Below are 23,872 nucleotides of genomic sequence, written 5' to 3'. Positions count from 1 at the left end.
AGTACATGATTGAGACTCATAATTTTATATTTTCTTTTTACTATAAACGTAGTAGATTGATTGGGAATTAACTAGTTCCAATGGATCCATGGATCAAGATCTTAACTCTTTTTCTCCTGAGAATGGATCACTTGACATTACGATTAATGACAATGGACACTTGTTGAGTGCTATATCACCCAGTCAATGCTACACTTGCCCAATTTGCCATGACATTCAAAGGGTAGTGTTTCAAAAGGATTTTCATTCATAATTCTCTGAGGCAAACACCCACAAAGCGCTAGACTGCCGACCATCAACAGCTGCCCATCGACCCATGCAACCAACTAAGGAGAACCTTCTACACGAAACGAGTGCCTCCAGTAGTGCACCTTTTACAAATGGCTCCTATGAGCACAACTTCAGCCCACAATCGACCACCAATCCCATAACACATCTTCTTCAACAGACTCTGCCAACCTCTAATTCCAACGGCACCTGCATGCCACAGGCTCACGAGCCCACAGCTCCACAGATGCCTCACCTCCAATAGGATCTCCTGGGTGAGCGACCTCTAGGCTCCCAAAACGACCATAGCTAGGAGCTCCTTTGCAAACATCTGCTCACAAGCTCACAAGCTCACAAGATCCTCCCATCCGTCAACTCAACAAGAACGACCTCCGCGACAAAATGATAGCTCCAGCTCCTTCAACAACTCAAGTGTTGATCTCCACAGTTGTTGGAGCTTGCCAACGGAGCTCCATAATGTAATATCTTCAACGACGGGCCAGAAAGCCCACAGTAACCCGCGATCAACGCCGATAGCTCCATAGTTAATGGAATCTTCTAAAGATTCTGATGAATATCCTCTAGATTCTGTCCACCCTATCCTCAAGGGCACCACACCCTAGGGTTTGGTCAAAATAGTGCCACATGGCATCCTATCCTACCACGTCAGCAAAGCCAGGTCCACCTGCCACATCATCACTCCATCGATAGACACGTAATCATCCAACTAGCACATCCATGTCAGAGGGCCACATCATCGCTTATCTACCACATGGCAGATGCCTGCCACGTCAGAGCCACATCATAATTGACACATCAGATGGCACGCCATCCAGATCCATGTCAGCAAGGCCATGTCACCCTGACACCTCAGCTGACACATGGCATCCACATCATCACTATCAAGTCAAAGTGCCGCCTCACCTGCCCAATTAGCATTGCCTCCTACAAGGCACTTTGACCCCTCTGAAAGCATGTTGTGCACACACTGCATGTGACCACGCCAGCCACCTCAACACAGGGCTTCACATGCACACCCCTTGCTAAGCACAGCTACCACATCATCACTGCATGTGACTCACTTTGCCACATCATCATTGAGCACTTTGCATCCTTTTTGCCCCTCCACCTAGATCAAGTTGTATCTCTTGATCCAAGAAGAATTTGAGGGTGCTCCTAAAAGGAAACTCACTCGATTTTTAATGCTCCATGCACTCATTACATGACACGCACATTTTGGTGCAAGTATCACACACTTTTAACCTTCGTCGACAAATCCACTTTTTTCATGCATGTTAGCCTCTACATCGATGCATCTGACCCAGCACCTAAAATGAACAAAGAAAATGAATTATTTGCTGCTTTTTCATCACTCGATGGTTGGTCTAGATCTAGTTCAGAGTAGATTAGATCATCCATAGTGAAGAGAACTCCAAAGCAGCCAATCGAAGCCATGCCAAAAAATTACTAAATAGTTCCTACTCGGGAGTCAGTCCTAGCGCTCACATGGCGGTTTCACATAATCACATTACTTGAAACCTGATGTTCATCACTTCAGTGAGAAGACTTCAGAGTGTTTAGAGATATTGATCTACAGATCAGTGGTGGGCAAATAGCACATGATTTGATTTCACACACACATGCCATCATTGTAAAGCCTATTTGGCTTCTTTTCGGCATTGTGCACTTTATTCACGCCTTGTAAAGCCTCTTGGCTATTCCCGGCATCATTTGCCACAAGCCTTGTAACTGATTGGATTATATATATTGTAGTTATGTCTTGACCGACAATTCAAATTTCACTTAACACAGTCAGTGTTTTGCTGTTGATTTAGACAGTGATTTCACACACACTTTGAGTACATTTCTTGCACCATGTCTACAACTAGTAATCTCAATCTAGAGGCATCTGCTAAGCTAGACAACTCCAATTATGGCACATGGAAATACTGAATGGAGACCATTCTTGTAATTTAGGACAAATGGGAGTATGTCAATGGGTATACACCTAGACCATTGGATGATACAACGAGTAGTAGCTCTACTCCACCTGTTGTCACAGCACCGATAGCGGGATCTACAACGGGATCTCCAACTACACTAATAGTTTTTGCACCTGTAGCAGATCCTGCCATTGCCCAAGCAGGCAGAAGCTGCAACTATGTTGATTGTGAGTCACCTTAGAGCCTTGTTGCTAGAGAGTCGAGCCTTGTAGTTGCTGCTTTGCCCACTTTATCTGCTATGCCTTTGAAGGTTGATAGGCTCTTTGCTTATTGCATGTAGAAGCGCTTGTTGTAAAGAGCTTGCAAGACTACCTTGTTATGTTGCTGCCACTACTAGTTGGCTTGCAAGAGGTCATTTACTTGCTGAAGTTATTAGAAGCCGCCCTAGTGTCTTGCTTGAAGCTTGGTAGGTCATAGGATTCCTTGAACTCCTCCAGCTTCAAGTATGCATATCATTTGATCAAGTAGAATGTGCAAGATGTCATGCTAGGACAGCTCAACACAGTTAACACAATCAAAAGAAGCATGGGATATGTTTGCAGCTCTTTACGAGTTCAAGAAGACTTCTAGGATTCTCACACTGAGAAACCAAATCAACCAGAGTTTCTGCAATAGCACATGAAACCATTCATGCTTACGTACTCAAGAATAAAGATTACAACAATCAACTCGCAGCTAGGCAGGAAAGACCATGAATCCAGCAAAAATGGTTCAAGTCATCCTAAATGGACTAGGAGAGGGATATGAGAATCTAGTCTATTGCCATCCAACGGCAAATTCTGACACTGGAAGAACTTCAGTCCGTATTACTTGGTGAAGAACTCAGGACTCAGGTCATTCATGCACGCAAAGGTCATTCCAATGGTCAAGCATTCAAAGCTTCAGATAGAAGCAGAGGCAGAGGTAGAGGCAGAGATAGATCATTCCAGCAAAGTGGTCATCATCAGCAACAAAATCAACATCAAAGTCAGAATCAACATCAATAAAGAGGAAATCATTCCAATCGAGAAAGATTCCAAGGACGAGGGAATGCATCCACCAATGTGTCAAACATTTAGTGCAACTATTGTCATAAGTTTGGACACTATGAAAGAGATTGTTGCAAGAAGCAGTAGGACCAAGGCAGTCAGTCCAGTAGCAATCGAGGGAATTTCCGTGGAAGATGAAATCATCGCGGTGGACATTCAAGTCACAGTCATTATGCAAATGAACCTGAGAACATGTTTCTTGCAAGCGAGGAAATGCAAAAGACTGATACAGTGTATCTAGACACTGATTGCAATTCAAAAGAGGATTTTAGTTATCAAGTCGACCAAGCAAATCAAGATCCTTGGTACATCGATAGTGGTGCATCATCTCATATGACAAAGCATCAAGAATGGTTCACAGAGATGTAACCATTAGAAGGACAAAAGAATGTCATCTACATGGCAGATAATACACCAAATCCAGTTCTAGGGAAAGGCATTGTCCCTATGAACAATTTCGTTGGTACGAAAGGATTGGTGAAAGATGTACTCTATGTTCCAAAGCTTAGTAAGAACCTCTTGTTAGTAGGTCAAATGACAGAACACAACTACCAATTCATCTTCAATGAAGATGAATGCACTACCAGAGAAAATCTAGAGGATATTAGCTAGTAGGAAAAGCAATCAAGGAAGGACGCGTGTTCAAAATGTTAGCTTCAGTACCAGATTTGCATGCCATGTCAACTCAACCACAACAGATGCCACTATCCACAAAATGGCACAAGAGATATGGACATGTCAATTTCAAAAGCTTGATAGAGCTAAAAAATCAGAATATGGCAATTGGAATTCCAAAATTCAGTTTCTTGGAAAAGTTTGCGAAGCATGTTGCTTCGGCAAACAAAAGCGAACCAATTTTGGCAGAAGCACCTCTCGAGCAAGAGGTATTCTTGATTTGATTCACACAGATGTATGGGGTTATGCCCAGGCTCACCACCGTAGCATCAATGTTTCACTTTACTATTTGACTTTCATCAACAACTACAACAGATATTGTTGGGTCTACTTTTTGAAAGAGAAATTTGAAGTGTTTTCCAGATTTCAAGAATTCAAAGCCATGGAAAAAAACTATACAGGCAGAAAGATCAAAGTCATGAGATCAGACAGAGGATGTGAATGCATGTCTTCAACATTCATGAACTTTTGCAGAAGTCACGGCATTCGAAGACCTGGTTGAATACCAGACATGTAGAAAGATTAAAGTCATAAGATCAGATAGAGGAGGTGAATACATGTCTTCTACATTCATGAGCTTTTCTAGAAGTAATGGCATTTGAAGACAATTCACTTGTGCACATACTCCTTAACAGAATGCAAGAGCTGAAAGGAAGAATGGTACTTTAGTAGATAGTGCTAGAGCAATGCTCAGTGAGAAACATCTTCCAAATCACTATTGGGTAAGAGCAATAGCCACTGCAAACTATTTGCTTAATCGGCTTCCAACTGAACCGATTCAGGGTATGACACCTTATGAAGCATTCACTAGACACAAGCCATGCATTGGGCATCTCAACATATTTGGTTGCATAGCATATGCTCACATTCATGATGACTATCACAAAAAATTGGATGCGAAGTCACACAAATGCATCATGGCTGGCTGTAGTGAAGACAGCAAAGCATAAAAGTTGTACGATCCCATCAACTGCAAGGTAATTATCTCTAGAGATGTAATCTTTCATGAGGAATTAGAATAGAAAACCTCAAATACACAAGAGATAGATGCACCAATTACTCAGTCATCTACAAAAAAGGTTGATGAAGAAGAGCAAGAATTTCCAGAAGCACCCTGATAAGAACCACAACAACTCAGATGGTCTACTAGGGAAAGAAAACCACTAGCTTGATTGACATATGCTCAAAAAGGCAAAGAAATTCAGGTTGAAACCACCAACTATGCTCTTATGAATACCATCACAACTATAGAAGATCCAGTGTACTTTGAAGATGCAATTGGCAAGCTAGAATGGCAAATCGCTATGAATGGAGAAATGGATGCTTTGTACAAGAATAATACTTGAGAATTATGTGACCTTCCACCAAGAAAGAAGGCCATAGCAAACAAATGGGTATACAAAGTGAAGTACAATCTAGATGGAAGCATTGAAAGATACAAAGCTAGACTAGTTGCAAAAGGATTTGCACAACAATATGGTCAAGATTATGATGAGACTCATGGTCTAGTAGCAAATATGGATTCCATATGGTTCCTTATATCACTAGCAAAACCACTTAGTAGATGGAATGTGTACCACCTCGATGTCAAGAATGCATTTCTCAATGGTTACCTAGACGAGGAAGTCTACATGCAACAACTAGCAGGTTATGTTGAACTAGGGAAGGAGAATCAAGTTTGCCATCTCAAGAAAAGTCTCTACGGCTTAAAGCAAGCACCCAGAAGTTGGTACAGTAGAATTGACAAGTATTTTGCTTATCTAGGATACATGAAATCCAATGCAAATTATACTCCCTACTACAAAGTTCAAGGGGAAGACATCACTATTGAACTTTTATACGTAGATGATTTGATTGTGACAGGAAACAAGGATAACTTCATCAAGAAATTGAAACAAGACTTATCTATAGAGTTCGACATGAAAGATCTTGGACTCATGCACTATTGTCTTGTATTGAGTTCTGGAGAGATTCAAATAGCACCTTTATGAGTCAGCTCAAATCTGTTGACAGTCTCCTGAAGAAGTTTCATATGGCAGATTGCAAGATTGTAGCCACTCCCATGAAATAGAGTTTGAAACTTACTAAAGATTTAGAAAAGCCTACAATCAATAACAGGTACTATCGACAGCATCGGATCTCTTATATATCAGACTATCACACCTCTAGATGTTTGTTATTGAGTAAGTTCACTAGCATTGTTTATGGAAAATTGAAAACAATCTTGCTGGAATGCAGCCAAAAGAGTCTTGAGATACATCAGAGGTACAATACAATTTGGGATAGAATACAGAGGAAGTCGTCCAAGGTTTGATGGAAACTGTGATAGTGACTATTCTGGAGATCATAAGACCAAGAGATCCACACAGGGATATGCATTTTTCCTTGGTCAGAGTGCTATATCATGCTTGTCAAACAAACAACCAACTGTTTCTTTTTCTTCAATTGAAGCAGAATATAGAGCACTCACTACAAGTGCATGTGAGGCTATATGGCTCAGAAGACTATTGTCAGAAATAGATTACTGTGATAATCAATCAGCTCAAGCATTGGCCAAGAATCCAGTATCTCACTCCAAGACAAGGCACATGATGTCAGAGAGCACTTGATCAAAGAAATAGTGTTGGTGACATCACACTGTAGCATTGTGATAGCAAAGAGAAAATTGCAAGCATCTTTACCAAACCACTTAGTAAAGAGCTTTTCGAGAAAGATGGACAAGCTCTTTGTTTGACGCAAAGAAAGGACATCCCCATTAAAGAGGTGTGATGGGATGTAATGAGGGAAGGCCTACTTCATGATGTTGAGATCAGCTCAACATCATGTGATTACATGTGCAGAGTACTGACACATATAGAGTGCTATAAAGGAAAGGGTTAGATGCCCTAACCCTAACCCTAAATGGGTTTGTATATATTCTACATTTTCAACTAAATCTAGTGTATAGTTAGTCATTTGTGTGCTCTCTCGCTATGCCCTCTCTCCTCATCTCCACTCTTCTCCTCTCCCCTCTTCATATTTTGTCAAGAATGAGTAAGTCATAAAAAATATTTAGAGTACAGCTAATGATATCATCTACTCCTCTATAGATGAAGTTAAAGGCTACTGATGTGAAGGGTACTCATATATAGATGAAGTCAAAGACCTCAAAAGTTGGGTGCTCATGCGGTAGAGGCTGTAACCCTTGGACACAATCAGCTCACCTCCAAGTGGTTGATCCTCATGTATTGGTTGATCATCATGTGTTTGTGGATGTTGGTCCTAGTGGAAAAGCTACTAATCCACATTGGGACTCTCCTCAACTGGAATGGTTTTGTGCTTCTTTATAGAACTTGTGGTCGCATCTATGGCAGCCAGCTCCTTCACTCCAGAAACAATACCTTTAGATGCCTTTTTGGGTGCTCTATAAGCATAACTATAAGCATAACGAAGGAGCTTTTCTCTGGCAACAATCGATCTATAACCATGCACATAAATGGATGTGTAACTCTCATCTATAATCTGTAAGTAAGAAGAAGAGTAATAAAGATTCAATCATATTTTGTCTCCTATTGGCATTTTTACAAGTCATTGTGAATATACAAATTTATATACTTACTCTGTCTTGTTGCACATCTTGTAAGTAAGTATCTAGCATACACTTTACATGGATAAGTCTTCTCCACCCATATGAATAAGGATCATCCTGTTGTGACCTGCTTGCACAAAGTAAACAACCTTAAGATATGGCTTTTATGTAGGAGGCAATAAATAATAATGAACATCCATAAATCCTCTTACCCTCAAGTCAAAGATTTTAATAGAATCCAATAGATTTACATTTGGAGGGCAATGACCCAGAACATCCAAAAGGCTTTCTAGGAATTTGCAAGATATAATAATGTTGAAGTAATAATTTAGGAGTTCAATAAGGTTAAAGTAAAGAACACATACAGTTCAAGCTCCTTTGTGTTCCATAGAGCGGGTTCATGTGAAAACATTCTTTTTGCTAAAGATCTATACAAGAAAATGTCCAATGGTTGGTGCAAAATAATATACATATATTAGTAAACATTACAACAAAAAATTATATAAGATATGAATTTAAATGCCTTGTTCACTTACTTTGCATGATAAGGGAACATACTAATAGTGATCAAGTTGAAGTTGCATTGCTTAAACTACTTCACAAGATCAACAGTATGTACCCTTGGATTTATTAATAAGGAAGAGATACAAGGATCAAGTATGCAAACATCAAATTGATATTTCTCCTTTAAGCTTGCTTTGTACATGCTGGATTTTTTTATTGGTCAATGCATTATATAAGAAATTCAATCCAAGTCATCACCTAAGCAAGAAATTCAATAAATATCACCACCTAAGTAAAAGGATCACTTACCTGAGAAATGTGACCCATTCAGTCCATGACTTCAATGCTAGCATGCAGTGCTTGGTCACTCAGTCCTTGGTCACAAAGTAGTCTCTTGTACAAAATTGACATCTTTCAACTTGATGACAATCCTTGAAATTCATGAGCCTTTGTGTATTCTAAAGATCCCTTGTCATTGTCTTTTGAATGAACTTCATGTCAGATGCCACCCTTTGCTCTTTCGTGGCTTCTTCATAGCAACCTTGCCCTTTGTGTCCTTATCATGTGTTCATTTTATTTCAACAGTCAAAAAGAGTAGAAAAACAAAATTAGACAACTTACTCTCACCAATAATTTCTAGATGCAGAATGAAACATGTTAACCGAATATCAACATCCTAGATCAAGAAAAGTGCTTAAGAAAGCGATTTGGAGGGTTGGACACATGCCCAACAGGCCAAATCGCTTCCTTAAGCAATTGTTGTTTCAATGAAGAAATAGAATATAGAGGTAGAATCTAGACAAATAAAAGCATCCCTAAATGCAATCTATCACCCTTATACAAGATCATGTCAGCTCACAAACCATCTAGATGAAGAGGAGAAGCCCAACATACTTAATTAACTTGATTGAGAGAAATATGATCATGGGGTTTGGTGCCTGATAAACAGAAACCACACTTTATTTCAACACTAGAAAGGAGTGGAAAAGCACAAACTAGACAACTTTTTTTGACCTTCTATCTATCAATGTAGAGGGAAACATGTTCACCACCAACATCCCAAATCAAGAAAAGTGCTTAAGATGCCCAACAGGCCAATGTGATTTCTTAAGCATTATTTTGTAGAATTGATGAATTGACTCAATCTCTTATCGGTCAATGTTTGCTTGAGTGTAGCCAATCATAAAACTATTTTTGGGGCTGCAGTACAACGCACTCATGGGTGAGATTTTGAATTTTGCACGGAGCCGCGCTCTTTTCAAAAATTTTCCCAACATCATGATGCCGCACTGGCATAATAATGAGACTGAATCTATATATTTTGAACACCATAGAGCTCGACAGATGACAACTCTACACTATATATGAAATCTCTGCACTGCTTTGTGCAACGTAGTCTCTGGCCTCACCATCTGTCATCACATAGCCTTTTGCCATAGCTTTGCCACCTATCACTGGGCAACACGTCCATGCAGATCATGAAAATTCAAAGTTGTCTTCGAGAGACCACAGTGTTGGTTCTTGGGGTAATAATGAGAAAAAAATCTATCATTCTGAACACCACTATAGTGCAGTCTATGGCCTAACCACCTCATTGCATAGCCTTTTATCACCGTAGCTTTGCCACCTGTCACTAGGCAGTGCCCCATGCAGATCATTAAAATTCAAGGTTGGATTGAAGAGACCACTGCATTGGTTCTTGGTGTAATAGTGAGAAGCAATATATCATTCTGAATACCACCACATCATAGTCTCTGGCTTGACAACATCATTGCCCAGCATTTTGCAGCAACTTTGCCACCTGTCACCGAGTAGCACACCCATGCAAGATCAAGAAAATTGAAGGTTGGCTTGGAGAGACCACCATGTTGATTTTCTGAGTTATGGCTCTGTTACTTATTTTTACTTATTACAAAAGAAGATCTATGACAACCACCACGCTGGCAAACAAAAGAAGATCTAGAACAACCACCGCAGTGGTTCTTGGAGTTATATATTCTTGTGTAATCAAGGAAGATGCCATTGATGATATGGCCCTTGAGGGGTCCCCTTTAGGGGCAATGGCCCTATCGACATGCCATATCGATAGATAAACTTGAGATACAACTCCATCTATTGACCCAACATGCAGGAACAACTAAATAGTGAGCCCTCTTTTAAATGGAACAACAGTACACTAAGCCCCCCTTTTTGCACCACTAAAACAAGACAAAACACTACAAAATATAGTATGTCTAATTCAAGTGTATAATGAATCTAAATTGAACTAATCATCTAATAATTGGACTAATCAAGCTACTAGAAGCAAAACTATTTTGACACCGTGCTAGTTTAGGACAGTCACTATTTCAGCTACAGGGCTACTTTAGGACAGTCACAATTTCAATCAGTGGGCTAGTTTAGGACACGGTCACAATTTCAACCAACTGGTTGGTTTAGGACACATTTAGGACAGTCACAATTTTAACGATTGGGCTCGTTTAAGATAGTCACAATTTCAACCACCGGGATGGTTTAGGACACTTCAAGTATATTGCTTTTTATTTTTGAATTTCACAATTTCAATCAGTAAACTGCCGTTTGTCTTGAACTGACACCAGGCTGATTTAGGATAATCACATTAAGTCCAAGCCATCTCGGTCTAGAAATTAAATGGTGTATGACCCAAATAGCAAGAAGTCAAATTTAACTAATTTAAGTACTAAGAAACACAGTAATTTCAACCATCGGGCTAGTCAACAACTAATGTATGTTCAATCAAACTGGTTCAGGACAATCACATAACTTGTGATCGAGCTGTAGCAACCAAGGTTGCATGGTATGCCAACCACCGAGCTGGTTTAGTAAAATAACAATAAATTGCTTTCTCTTTCTGTGGCAAAATATATTGCTATTAATTTCTGCTCAACCATGCCACTAAGCTAGTTAGCAAAACAACTAATGTCTGTTCAACCATGCTAGTTTAGGACAATCACATAACTGGTGTTTAAGTTGAACCAGCCTACGATTGCATGATGTTCCAACCACCATATTCCAAGCTTGGTTTAAGAAATGGAACAAGTAAACTATCCCAAAGCTCAATCACAAACAACCACCATGCTAGTTTAGGCTCCATTGACCTACATTGCTTGTCAAACACCTTGCATCCCATCCAATTTTTACAAATGTCCTTTCTATTTGAAGAAACTCTCATATTTTTGTGCCAAAACATCGTCACTCTAGCAATGACTTCCGCACTTAGACTGTCTCTCCTTTTCTTGCATTTTGTTGAAGCCCACAGACTTCTTGGATCGGGATGATCGCACATAGCTTCTACTCTACGTTCAATCGCTACAGCCATGTTGGTCCTTCTGATTGACATCTCCTTTGTTTCAGGGGACACCGACATAGCTAATGTCTCCCTCTTTGCAACTAGTTGATCTAAGTTGTGCATGTTGAGATATCAAGCTCCACTCTTGATATGCCAGGGTGACCGTTGTGCATTTATGTCACCGACTTGTTAGCTGCAGATGCGGTTGGTACACCGCCCATGAATAATATCTAGATGACAACTATCCTTATGTACTCTAGTTTGTGGCTCAGTTAGTATGCCACCTTAGTTAGCTGAGTTTGGTTTGAGACCCACATATAGGGTTCTTCTATTTCTTTGTACTAGAGTTCTTTTGGCTTTCACAACTAAGAAGAGGAAAACTATTTTCAGCCTCCACCTTTGTGTGTATTCCCCCATTGTGTATGTGAGAAAGCCGCAAGTGAGACTCCTTCCTTCTCTCCCACTATCTTCACATGGTATTAGAGCTAGGTTCGTGGTAAGGAGCTCAAGAAAGCAAACCAAGTTCGTAGTGTCCTGGTAAGAGGACTAGTGTTGCTTTCCTTTTTTGAGTTTGGGAGCAAATCTCTGTTGGTAGCACAGCCAGAAAGTGCAAGAGTGCATTGTCTCAGATTGAGACACCCTTCGCAGTGTGGCGAGAGGTAGTATATGCTACGGGAAAGGGAGAAGACCTTGATGACTTTATTTTTCTGATTCGAGGCCATTTCGGGACCCATTTTGGTGGTAGAAGATTTCCACAGGAATTGAGAAAAAAGGCCCTATTTTTGCTGTGCGACCACTGCTCTGCAGGTCGGTGAAAAGTTGCCACAGAAATTGCATATCGTATGCCTATGCACAGAGATACTAGGAGTTACAGAATCATCCTTATTGCCTGTTGATGCGAAATCATCACTAGGAAGTGACTGTGTGGTCAAATACCACTTTTGTCAGTTTTGCAGATTTGCCCAGAAGCTGTGTTTTTTGCAGTGATAGAATATTTTGCAGTGTTCTATAACGGTGTTTGATTCTCTTTCATAGATTGTCATTGAAAAGCTTGACAAGAACAACTTCCAAGCATGGAAGTTTAGAATGACGAATTTCCTTATGGGAAAAGGCTATTGGGAGTTCATTATAAGAAATGAAGAAGAACCAGTTCTTCCTAATGTTTCCAATCAACAGGAAATGCAAGCATTTAAAGGATGGCATTAGAGAGCCAGAAAAGTTATGTACTGGATGTCTATTAGTATTTCAGATTCTATGATTGTGCATATTCAGGATGCAAGTATGCCAAAGGAGGCATGGGATACTTTGGCAAAAATGTACAGCACAAATACGCAAGCCAGGAAAATGCAGCTCAAGCAAGAGTTGCACAATGTGCAGAGAGAAAATATGAGCATCAATGACTACCACATGAAGGTGAAGAAAATTGCAGATGCACTTGCTTCCATTGGGTCACCAGTGGAAGATGATGATTTAGTTTCTGTGACCTTGAATGGTCTAGGAAAGGATTATGCATAGTTTCGGACATCCATTACCGTCCGTGAAAAATTTCCTGATTTTGAGGAGTTGTTTGCTCTTCTAATTTCTGAAGAGTAGAGAAATGGTGGTGCATCTTCTTCAGGAGGAACTTCAAAAGAAACTGTCTTCTACTCAAATGCTGGAAGAGGTAGAGGCAGAGGTAGAGGAGGCCAGTCTAGAGGCCATGGTAGAAATCAGAATATGCAGCAAACTCAAGAAAACCAGTCCTATGGAGGAGGACGTGGTAACTCTAGAGGCAGGGGGAGCCAAAGAGGTCGTGGTGGATGGTGGGAGAGAGGCCAAAATGCAAACAGCAATGTTGAATGCTACTATTGTGGTAAAATGGGTCATATGGCTAAAGACTGCTATAAAAAGCAGAATGACATCATGAATAAAAAATTGCAGCAAGGCAATTATGCATCTTCTAGTAGACAGGGTGATGACAGAAATGTTTAAAATAAGACCATCATGTTTTATGATGCACTTATTAAAAGTCAACAAGTCGTAGAAGATTTAGCAAAAAGTTGATGATGCCCATGTTGTTCCTCAATCATTTGCTCATAGAATCTTCTCACATGAAAACCATGAACGTGATATTTTTTATTGCAAACTTCTTTGTTCCACCTTCCTAATGGGTGCCTTTAGGCACTCTTTCACTCTAGGAAGAGGAACCGGTGTTTCAGTCCTTCTGGAGACAATGTGAGCACTTGCCTCGATGTGAGCTTGATGCAACTGGGGGTGGGCTATCATCCTTCTTGGGTGTAGATGAGGTGGGAACAACTTGCACGGAACCGTGGGGTCCATCGGTTGCTTGCTAGCCTTTCTCACTATAGAGGATGTCATAATGGAAGTCTTGTCATCCATCGAGTCCATCGATGTGCGGCCATCGTTAGTTAGGGTAGCTGTTCATTCTCACGAGTCTCCCTAGAATTGCCTGTTCATATATGGCACTTGCTGGCATAATAGAAAATCGACTTGCCATGCAATGGTTGTTAACTGACAAAGGAATTTCAATATAACCGATAAAGGGGGGAAATCTTGCCATTTACGGCACGAACCAGAATAGGTGTGGGTTCTAGCGTTACCTTAAAGGTTAGGAGCTGAGTGCACATATTGTGGCGAGCACTTGGATCAATGAATGCATTGGTGGCTGAACAAATAGTTTCCCTACACAATTGAAAATCGGCTTGCACCCTCGTAGGAGAAACTGTTAGGTCTTCCATGGGATATAACCCTTCCACGAATGCTTTATAAATAGATATAAGCCCTAAATTCTTCGCCTTAGCCTGGCATGCTCTAGCTTCTTGTATGGCCTACCACTTCATACGAGCGACCTCATGTTTCATCTCCTTTTCTTGATGGATAGCATGTAAGGTCTGCAATGTTAAGGGATTGTAGGAGCGTTTAAGCTTACTACCATAAATGTAGCCATCCATCTCCATGCCATCAAGGGTTGCAATTCTGCAAGACCTCTGAGGAGTGATCTCTATCATTAATGTAGCCATCCATGTCCATGCCATCAAGGGTTGGCATGATACTTCAACTTGCGCTTGGTGTTTCTAACACTATATAAAAGAGTGAGATCGCCTTCCTTTAAGTCTTTATTGCACAAGGTGCAATCAAACCATTTTTTGCAGCGCATCTTCTCCACTTTTATGGCATAGGCGGCCCTTAGCCTTGTCTCATCAAGCTTTTCAAGCTTGATTAACCACTCTAGAATGGTTTCATCGGATATGCGGTCCCTAACTACCACTCCGAGTCTTGTCACAATAAATTCCATGGGCATAACTGCCTCTACCCCAAACGCAAGGCTATAGGGTGTGCTTGGGGGAGCCACTAAGAAAAATGTAAGATAGCACGTGCAATCAACGGAAGGGGTTTATATCTTTATGGAGTTATAGGAAATATACATACATAAGGGGCTTTTAAATTCTAAAAGTAAAATTTTTCATACATAAGGGATGCTTTAATCATCTCAAAATTTACAAAAGGGGTGTATACAGGTTATAAAATTTTGTAAGTAGGGGGTTTTTTCAATACCCCTTGATCGCATGTGCTATATGGAGTTTTTACATAGTGCCCCCCCGAGACGTTGACCACCATAATCTGACTCGTAGTACTTTACGGGCCATAAGGTCTCCTATGAACTCCTGCGAATTGGCCACTAGCAATATCAGAATGAGCTTCCTCAAGAACATCTACAAACTTATCTTCTTGGACACATCGACAAATAATGCCATCTTTACCCATCCAATAGAGTTGTCCAGCTATCAGTTGATATGGGGCTGCATCCTTGAATAGTTTTCTAGCCCTATCCTTATTTGAGTGTTTTGTCCTAGGGAAGCCCATTTGCTAATAAGTGTCTGATGAGTGTGTGCAAGGAGAGAGTTTTCCCGGCGAGGTTTAGAGTGAGTTTTTTTTGGCAACCCACTATTTCTTATTCCACCTATTCCAGTTAGTCCTCTCTCTCTCTCTCTCTCTCTCTCTCTCTCTCTCTCTCTCTCTCTCTCTCTCTCTTTGTGACATCTCTCTCAACTATTCAAGGTTGAGTCCACCTGTGTCCAACACTTGGATCGTGGGATATGCCTTTGAGGCATCTTGGGATTGTTCCTACCATATTAAAACTACTCTCTCTATGTGTGTGTGTGTGTGTGTGTGTGTGTGTACCTCCCAACCCTATGTGTGAGTGTGTGTGAAACTCTCTCTCTCTCTCTCTCTCTCTCTCAACTATTCAAGGTTGAGTCCACCTGGGTTCAACACTTGGATTGTGGGATAGGCCTTTGAGGCATCTTGGGATTGTTCCTACCAGATTAAAATTGCTCTCTGTCCGTCTCTCTCTCTCTCTCTCTCTCTCTCTCTCAACTATTCAAGGTTGACTCCACCTGGGTTCAACACTTGGATCGTGGGATATGCCTTTGAGGCATCTTCAGATTGTTCCTACCAGATTAAAATTGCAATCTCTCTCTCTCTCTCTCCCAACCCTCTGTGTGTGTGTGTGTGGATTGTTGGGGCTAAATCATAATTTATTCGGATGTGGGGGAGTGGAGAGAGTGCACTACAGTAGTGTGGCCATTAATACATTACTATACATGATGCCATGTATGTTTAGTGGCCCTCATTTAGATTTATTTTTACAATCTTTGCATGAAATTGTGGGTTTTCTCATTTTAGATCCTTTATGTATGTAAAATGTTTGTGAAAAGTGGCATTGGATACTCTTTGTTGTTGACCACACATTCTAGAACACTATTGCAAATAAAGTGGGTAAGAACAGCATGGAATATTCTTTTTTAAAAGCAAAATTTGGTTACTTTTTAAATCATTATTAAAAATACTAGTGCACAAAATCACTTTGCAAAAAAAAGTACGGCAAAAAAATACTATCTTTAAGAGTATTTTTCTTAGCAATTTTTACATGTGTCAAAATGTACGTAACATTAAAAAACATAATGCATAGTCCTTATCGTGTACTAACTTCGACAGAGGACTTGAGAAGTTGGGCAATTTCTTGATGCATTGATATTCAAAAAAAGATGAACATTAGGAGATTCCTACATAACCAAAGAGTGTACATGTTTTTCTCACTCTACAAGTGCATCCTCATCTATATCATCCTCATCTGTATTAACATCTAAACTTTCATCATCAACAAGGTCAGTCATGATTTGATGATGATCCATAAGTGGACGATCCATCCTCCTCCACACTCTTAACAAAAATATTCTCTTCATCCCTCTGAAGACCTAGAGGAGGATCCAACAAAATGTGTCGCATATGATGGATCTTCTCAAAGAGGATATCTATTGTCTTCTTCCTCAGGCATAACATAATTTGTAAGTTGAAATTTATAAACAAGCATGTCTACTTCTCCAAGATCAAGAACATCGAATCGTGGTTGGTTTTTTATGTCCCTTCTTGCCCTTTTCTTTTTTGGGCATGCAACTATTTCAGGAGCATATTTTCCTTTCAAGGGATTATCATGTGTAGTCCTAAACCAACTTACAAAATCATGAACAAGCATGTCTACTTCTCCAAGATCAAGAGCATCCAATCGTGGTTGGTTAATCCAAAGGAATGTCCAAGGGGTCCTCTCAAATGGATAGGTTTTTAAATTCCCCCTTGGCCAGTAGAGTGGTTTGTGTTGAACAAACATCTTCTCCTATCTACGAGAAGAGACATATTGCTTACTATATAGATGTGTTCTTTGATATGTTTTTTTCGTTATGAGAAATTGATACTGAAATCTCAACTCATTCAATATCTTGATGCAACATTTGTTAGCTAGTCCACCTTGAATAAATCTCCTGAAATTGTAAGTCTCATTCAAGTGAAGGTACAGAGTATTAGATTCTTTCACAAGATCCATCATCTCTAGCAACGTGAATGCATCATTTCTTATAAGCTTCTTGGAGAATGTACTAAACATTTGATGTATATATTGTGAGTATGAGCAATGAATAGGAATCCAACTTTGATCTTATCAACAACTCCCTTATCCACACGCATACACATGTATGCAAGAAATGTCTGGTATTTGTTGTCTTGCTGTATTGTCAAGCTGGATATATAGGGTTCTTAGAAGGGGCCCTTTGCATGACGTGAGAATGTGATGAGTTATTGTGATTGATAGATTTGGATCATTATGCACATTTGAATAATTGAAAAATACCTTAGCTTGGAGCTTTGTGTGTTACAAATGACATCCCACGAGATGCATTTTCACACAAATGTCTCTTACTTGACATCTTTTGAAACTCTAACAAATTGAGGCAAATTGGTCTTCTTTTGATCCATACCATCCATAAAGAGACCAAGATAATTTTTAGGACTCTTCAAGCACTTTCGTCTATACTTTGCCACCAACTTTGATCATTCTTGGGCATGTTGCTCTCTATAGTGCTTAAGAGCACTATGGATTTGATCTGCATGTCAAAACACACAAATATTATTACACACACCTGAAATCTTTTAGAGAATCAACTTGCACATGTAAAATAACTTGGTACCCATTTACTTGAGGTTGTTGCCCTTTGTTGTTGACTCTTGAGGTTTGCATATACACTACATACCCCCATTCTCACTTTTTTGGGATCTTCACATTACTGAAGAGGTTCTTCCACAATCTACTAAAATGACTTTAGCTAGCAAACTGTTCATTGCTCTCTAGCATCTCCTCCTTGTACAGTATGAAAACCTCAAACCTTGTGTAACTATCCATCAAGTGCAGTTTCCTTGTTGTGGGGGCATCACTTCTGTATTCAAAGAAAAATAGCTTTCCATCCATGATACGACCATATGCCCAATAAGCCCAATCAGGCATGAATTCCTAAAACACCTTATTCTTTTTTGTACATGTGCAAGCCTTGCGTTCCCCAAGCCATGAAAGTTTTTAAAGGCCGATCTACAAATTTGCAAACTCCCTAAACGATACTCCACCTCCTCATTCTTTAGGAGGGTGATTGTTGCATTCAAGTAATAATCTTGCTCTCGACAATTCAAACCAAGGTATTTTGTCCTCACCGTTCACAACTTTCTCACACCTAATTGCCCCAAACAATTTTGAACACAACATATAGTAGTGTATGTCTCCTTCAACTGATCCTCAGTTGTTAGAAATTGCATTCTTCTCATACCATAACTCTTGGATCTCTTATCTATGTGCATCCTTACCTTTTTTATTAGGTTCGTGGGAGGAGTAGATGCACTTTGTTCAGCTACTAAAGGAAAAGGAAAAAATGACATTGGAGTAATCATAGGTGACAATTGTGCCTTCTTATCTTTCACAGTAGTAGAATGAACATTAGGCAAGTGCTGGTAACTTTGGAATTGTTGCATTGATTCTCTAGATTTGTTTCCTCACCAACATGTTGAAATGACGAGATAACACATTCTCACAACTAACTTCTCGGTTATATGAAGAGACTAAAGGTTCATGAGGGCTGATGGACCTTGTAGTTTGAGACGACTTAGAGGAAGATGTACTTCTTCGATCATAGGTTGAGATAGAGATAGATATCTTGAAGATCATTATTGTAATAAGGAAATGCCTAAACAGAAGCCTGGCATTGTATATAGACAAATCTCATTTAGGTTTATTTAATGGTCACCTTGAACGAACCCTAAAAATGGAGCCCAAAAGGGACTAAAATAATTTAAAAAATGAGTTTTGATGTCCATATTTTGGGAAGTACATATTAAGATATGAAATTTTTATATATATTGAGACAATAATAAAATTTTTACTTAATTATTTGAAAAGTTAAATATTTTCTTACTTTTTTAAATTCTATACTTCAAATAGTAATTTAGGTTGATGTAATCATCCTATACTATAAAATCCAAATCCCCAACCCTAATCCCTCATTGTTCACCATCACCCAGAACCTAATCTCCTTCCTCCCAGCGTTGATAGCTTGTAGATTCATAGCTAGCCTCCAAAATGCCAAGAAACCTCCAAAAGTGAGTGAATTCCATTTAGATGCTTTTACATTTTCACTATAATTTATGATAAAAAATTTTGGTAATGAAAATAAATTCTCTTCTATTTAAAAAAATGTAGCCCTCATGAAATACAATCCCAAGGATTAGATTTGCATTCAGCCCTTTGTGTGGTTGTACACTAATCCGGTCCCTGGGATTTGATTAGTGATCAAATAGGCGCTAATCCGATCATGAATATTAGATTAGTGTGTAGCCACACATAAGGCTGCACACTAATTCGATCCTTGGGATTGGATTAGTGAACAAATAGGGCACTTCGATCCCGAAGATGAGATTAGAGTGCAACCACACATAAGGGTGCACGCTAATCCGATCCTCGGGATTGTATTTGATCGCCAATACGATCCTAGGGATCGGATTAGCATGAAGCCTTATGTGAGACTGCATGCTAATCCTTGGGATTGGAATAGCATGCTCATCATGCTAATCTGATCCCTTGCAATCCATTGGTTTTGCATGCTAATCCTACCCCGAGGATTGGATTAGCATGCATCACATGCTGAGCCAATCCCTGGGATCAGATAACCAAACGATCCTATTAACGTTCAGGCCCCTTGGAATTTGTTTAGCTTAATAGAAGACTTTGTCTTGATCTCTTGGCAGATATTTTGTGACTTGCATGCACTTTCAATCCTTAGGATCAAATGAGCATGAATTTGCTTGCCATTCCAATGCTAGGGATCGGATAAGCATGAGAGAGCGTGGTGTTACACAATAATCTTATCGTTGCAATCGGATTTGATGGAATACTCCAATTTGGTGATCCCCTAATCGATTTTTCTACTTTTTTCGTGAAAGTTTTAGGAAAACGTGTGGTTTTCAAACACATTTTCGGGTTTCTTTTAGTGAATTTGCTTTGGTGAAATATTGATTTTTGGTAGGTTTTTTAATGCTTTTGGCTTTAGAGAAAGAACTTTGTGCTCCGTAATTTATATTTTCCTTAATTAAATTTTCTAATACAAATTCTATTTTGTTGCAAACCACACAAGCTCAAAATAAAGCAACCCAAAGAGGACTCTAACCCTTTGGGTTCCTCTTCTTCTCCAACTCCTACCAAAACCCCCAAGAGAGCTAGGATAAAATTTTCTCCATATGCAGCTCAAAAGAAGTTGTTTGTGTCTAGTGGCCAGTAGTGAGGACTTCTCAACATCAAGCCACCAAAGATTGGCAATAGAGTAGTTTTCCCAAAACGAGGCTTCCGGGATATTTCCAAGGCCACCCATTAGTATCCTCACAACAGATGGTATATGCTGTAGATAAATGAGGTCTTGTTGTTATATTTGGCAAGGAGTGGTATTCTCTCAGAGGGTGAAAGGACCTACAAGTGTTGTGGCCTTGTAAGGTCACTCACTTAGAATGAGGATGGCAATGATTTTGTTATATTTGGCAACCAAGGAGTGGTATTCTCTCAGAGGATGAAAGGACCTACAAGTGTTGTGGCCTTGTAAGGTCGCTCACTTTAGAATGAGGATGGCAATGATTTTGTAACCTTGGTAGTTTCAAAGGATTTGGGCTCACCTCTCAAATAGATCTGAGTGGCATAGATCAATTGTGAAGTTCTTAGGCCACCTATGGATCTTAGGCCACCTATGGATCCAGATACTAGTAGGAGACGTCTTGAGGTTAGACCACCACACCATTTTCATGTGTCAAACGTGAAACCGAAGATGAAAATAAATCCTTTTGCAAATGTGGTCCCATTTTTTATCATGGTAGATCCAGCTCATTGTCCTAATAAGGCCAGTTTTTGTTGAGAGTTCACGCTCAACATCATGTGATCATGTGTGCATAGCACCATCATGTGATCATATGTGCATAGCACTAATCCAATAGAGTGCTATAAAGGAAAGGGTTAGATGCCCTAACCCTAACCCTAAACGGGTTTGTATATATTCTACATTTTAAACTAAATCTAGTGTACAGTTAGTCATTTGTGGTGCGCTCTCTAGCTGTGCCCTCTCTCCTCATCTCTACTCTTCTCCTCTTCCCTCTTCATATTTTGTCATGGTATCAAAGCTTGGTTCCACCTTTCGTTGAGGCGCCATCCTTGTGAGAGAGATCTAAGAGTGTGAGAGATCGATTGAGAGTTCTCGAGTGATTGTGAGGGTCTTCATTCTCTTCCATTGAGAGAAAATTCCATTCATGAGTGATAGAATTTCCGTCCATTGTCATTGCTTTGAGAGAATTTGGGTTGAGAGATTTTTGCTGAGAGGAAGAAGAGATTTCCACTCATCCATTGGTTTATCGGCCTGCCCCGCTGTGGGTAGGTCTTAATGGAGGCCTTAGTTTTGAGATGGTCAATAATACGCAAAATTTTTTTAATTAGACACATTTTTGTGGTTGGTCCACGTTGTGTCAAGGTCTTGCCACGTGTTGTATCTGCTGTGCATGGTATATTGGTGATGCGCCTTCTTCGCTTCTCACGCGCCTTTTTCGCTGCTCATGCGTTTCTTGGCTCCTGCGCTTACCTTCTCTTTCTATCGTTTTGTCTTGGAGATGGCCGAACATATTGGGAAGTGATGTCTTTTCTTGCAGATCAGCGAGAATATTGGAAGTGCAGTTCGTTTTGACGTTCGACTTTGCCAAACAGAGTGTGTGTGCATTCATTCTGGAGCATGGGTTCGAGACTTGAAGGCGAGCATATCGGGACTCGCAGCATGGGAGGAGAGACTTTTTTGTGTTCAAAAGATGAGCTGTGTACACAAGGCAGCAGATTCTGTGGTTCCTATAAGATTGCATGGTGTCGACAAATGCGGTAGCAGTTCCTGTGAAAACGTTGTGCTTGTCATCTGTGTTTGTTCTCCTGTAATTTCATGCATGGCGGACCAAGAGTTTGTTAATGAGTCGTGTCCTGATCACGATACGACAAAGAAAGGGCTTTCTGGAGAATAAGGCTCCCCTGTGTCGATGGAGACTGGGAATACTTTTCATAGGGGTGTGAGTCAGTTTTGCATTTTTTTCGATTCATTACTCAATTCTTTCTTTATATTTTCTACATGAGTTCGAACTATTGCTGTAGAGGATTTTGTATTTGGATTACAGTTCTTTGATGTTAGGAGATTACTGTAGTTGGAACAATTTTTGGTGGAAGTAGACGACTCTGTAATCCGATCGTTGTAGTTTAGAACAATTTTCGGTGGTTGTGACTTATCGATGAATTTTCAGAAATGGTAAAATGTGTTGGTGGGAAGATTGTGGTGGAAGCAGATGATGATGCCATGTCAGTGATGAAAGGTTAGTCGCCGTAATTGTTTTTTGTAATAATCTTCTCTTCGTTATTTTTGGATTTTTGAGGAGGCTTATGCATGTATAGAGACAGAAGAGAAGCGCAAATCTGATCCGCCACGGTCGCCTTCATTTGCGAATTCTCCTGTGATGGTGTCTGCTGGAAAACCTCCAAAGCACTAGAGTTGTTGAAGACTTCTGGAATCAAAAAAGATAGCAAGCGTTCTCTTCATCAGGCGTTTGAGGTTGTCGCTCGCGAGGCTTATGCTGAAGGTAAGATTGCATTTAGAATGATTTAAATTCAGTTGCCTAAAACGAATCGACGAACACGGCTGTTTGAATCCTATTTGGCTTTCGTATCGTTTTGCCCTGAGTATTGGAGAACTGCCTAACCCGGGACTCGCAAAATAGAGGAGAGAAATTCCAATGGGGCGATTGACTTGTGGAGCGCGACTATTGTAGATGGTTGAAACTATGTAGATTACTTGTGGGAACGACTCTTCAGCAATACCGATTCATTTAACGTCTAACATTTCAGGAATGTTGCAACTATTATTAACGATTGGCTTTGTGTAATCTATTATTGATGATTGGCTTCCAACTTTGAAAAGGTATCGAGTTTCCTAGAGTACATCTTACATGTGCCTCGTCTAACAGGCCAGAATTAGGATATCGAAGTCTCTCACAATTGCATTTGTGAGGTGGATCCTTGTAGAGCAGCTTGTGCCCAAAGTGCTAATGTAAGATCTTCTCTATAATGCGCAACTCCCACCCTTACTTTCACGGCTAACATCATGTCTTCGTTTTTTAGCCTAGCAAAACTGCAAAATCTATGGACAAGCTCCATTGTTGAAGACTCCGTAGAAACAGTTACTTGATTTTCTTTAAGTAGGAATGCGTTTGACTAACACCACGCAACTCTCTGTCTGCATTTCTCGTTGCGTACATACTTTACTGCATCTTTTTGTGTGAGGCGATTTAGATTGGATGGCATACACAGGATCTTTGGCACATGAATTTCGTAGATTTTTCCATCAGTTACAAATTTTCTTTGTCTCACGTATGCTTTGAAAATATTTGCACGAATGTTGTGCGTTGTTGATGTTGCAGTTTAAGCAACTACTGAAACCTTTCACTTTGTCATTATCATGAACTCCTTTGCAGTTGTTGTCTTCATGAACTGTTTTAGAGTTCTTTGTTATTAGGGAATTACTCTAGTTGGTAATTTGATCTACTTCAGATTTTACATAGATAATGTTAAATATTATGTAGTTTT

The 23,872-nt window shown here is 39.9% G+C and overlaps 1 long non-coding RNA gene across 1 annotated transcript; it reads left to right on the top strand.

Annotated features, from left to right (window-relative positions):
• Positions 1–21,898: 21,898 nt before the first annotated feature.
• Positions 21,899–23,395, top strand: LOC147896135 (uncharacterized). Its single transcript, XR_015541938.1, has 4 exons — positions 21,899–22,306; positions 22,537–22,605; positions 22,685–22,869; positions 23,208–23,395. It is a non-coding gene; the product is annotated as an uncharacterized LOC147896135 (long non-coding RNA).
• Positions 23,396–23,872: the final 477 nt, after the last annotated feature.

This window comes from Dipteris shenzhenensis, chromosome 12, assembly GCF_047967505.1.
Source record: "Dipteris shenzhenensis isolate YYH24624 ecotype China chromosome 12, Dip_SZ_1.0, whole genome shotgun sequence".
Lineage (NCBI taxonomy): Eukaryota > Viridiplantae > Streptophyta > Polypodiopsida > Gleicheniales > Dipteridaceae > Dipteris > Dipteris shenzhenensis.
Note: the sequence above shows the minus strand (reverse complement) of the source record. Positions and strands in the feature narration are given on the sequence as shown.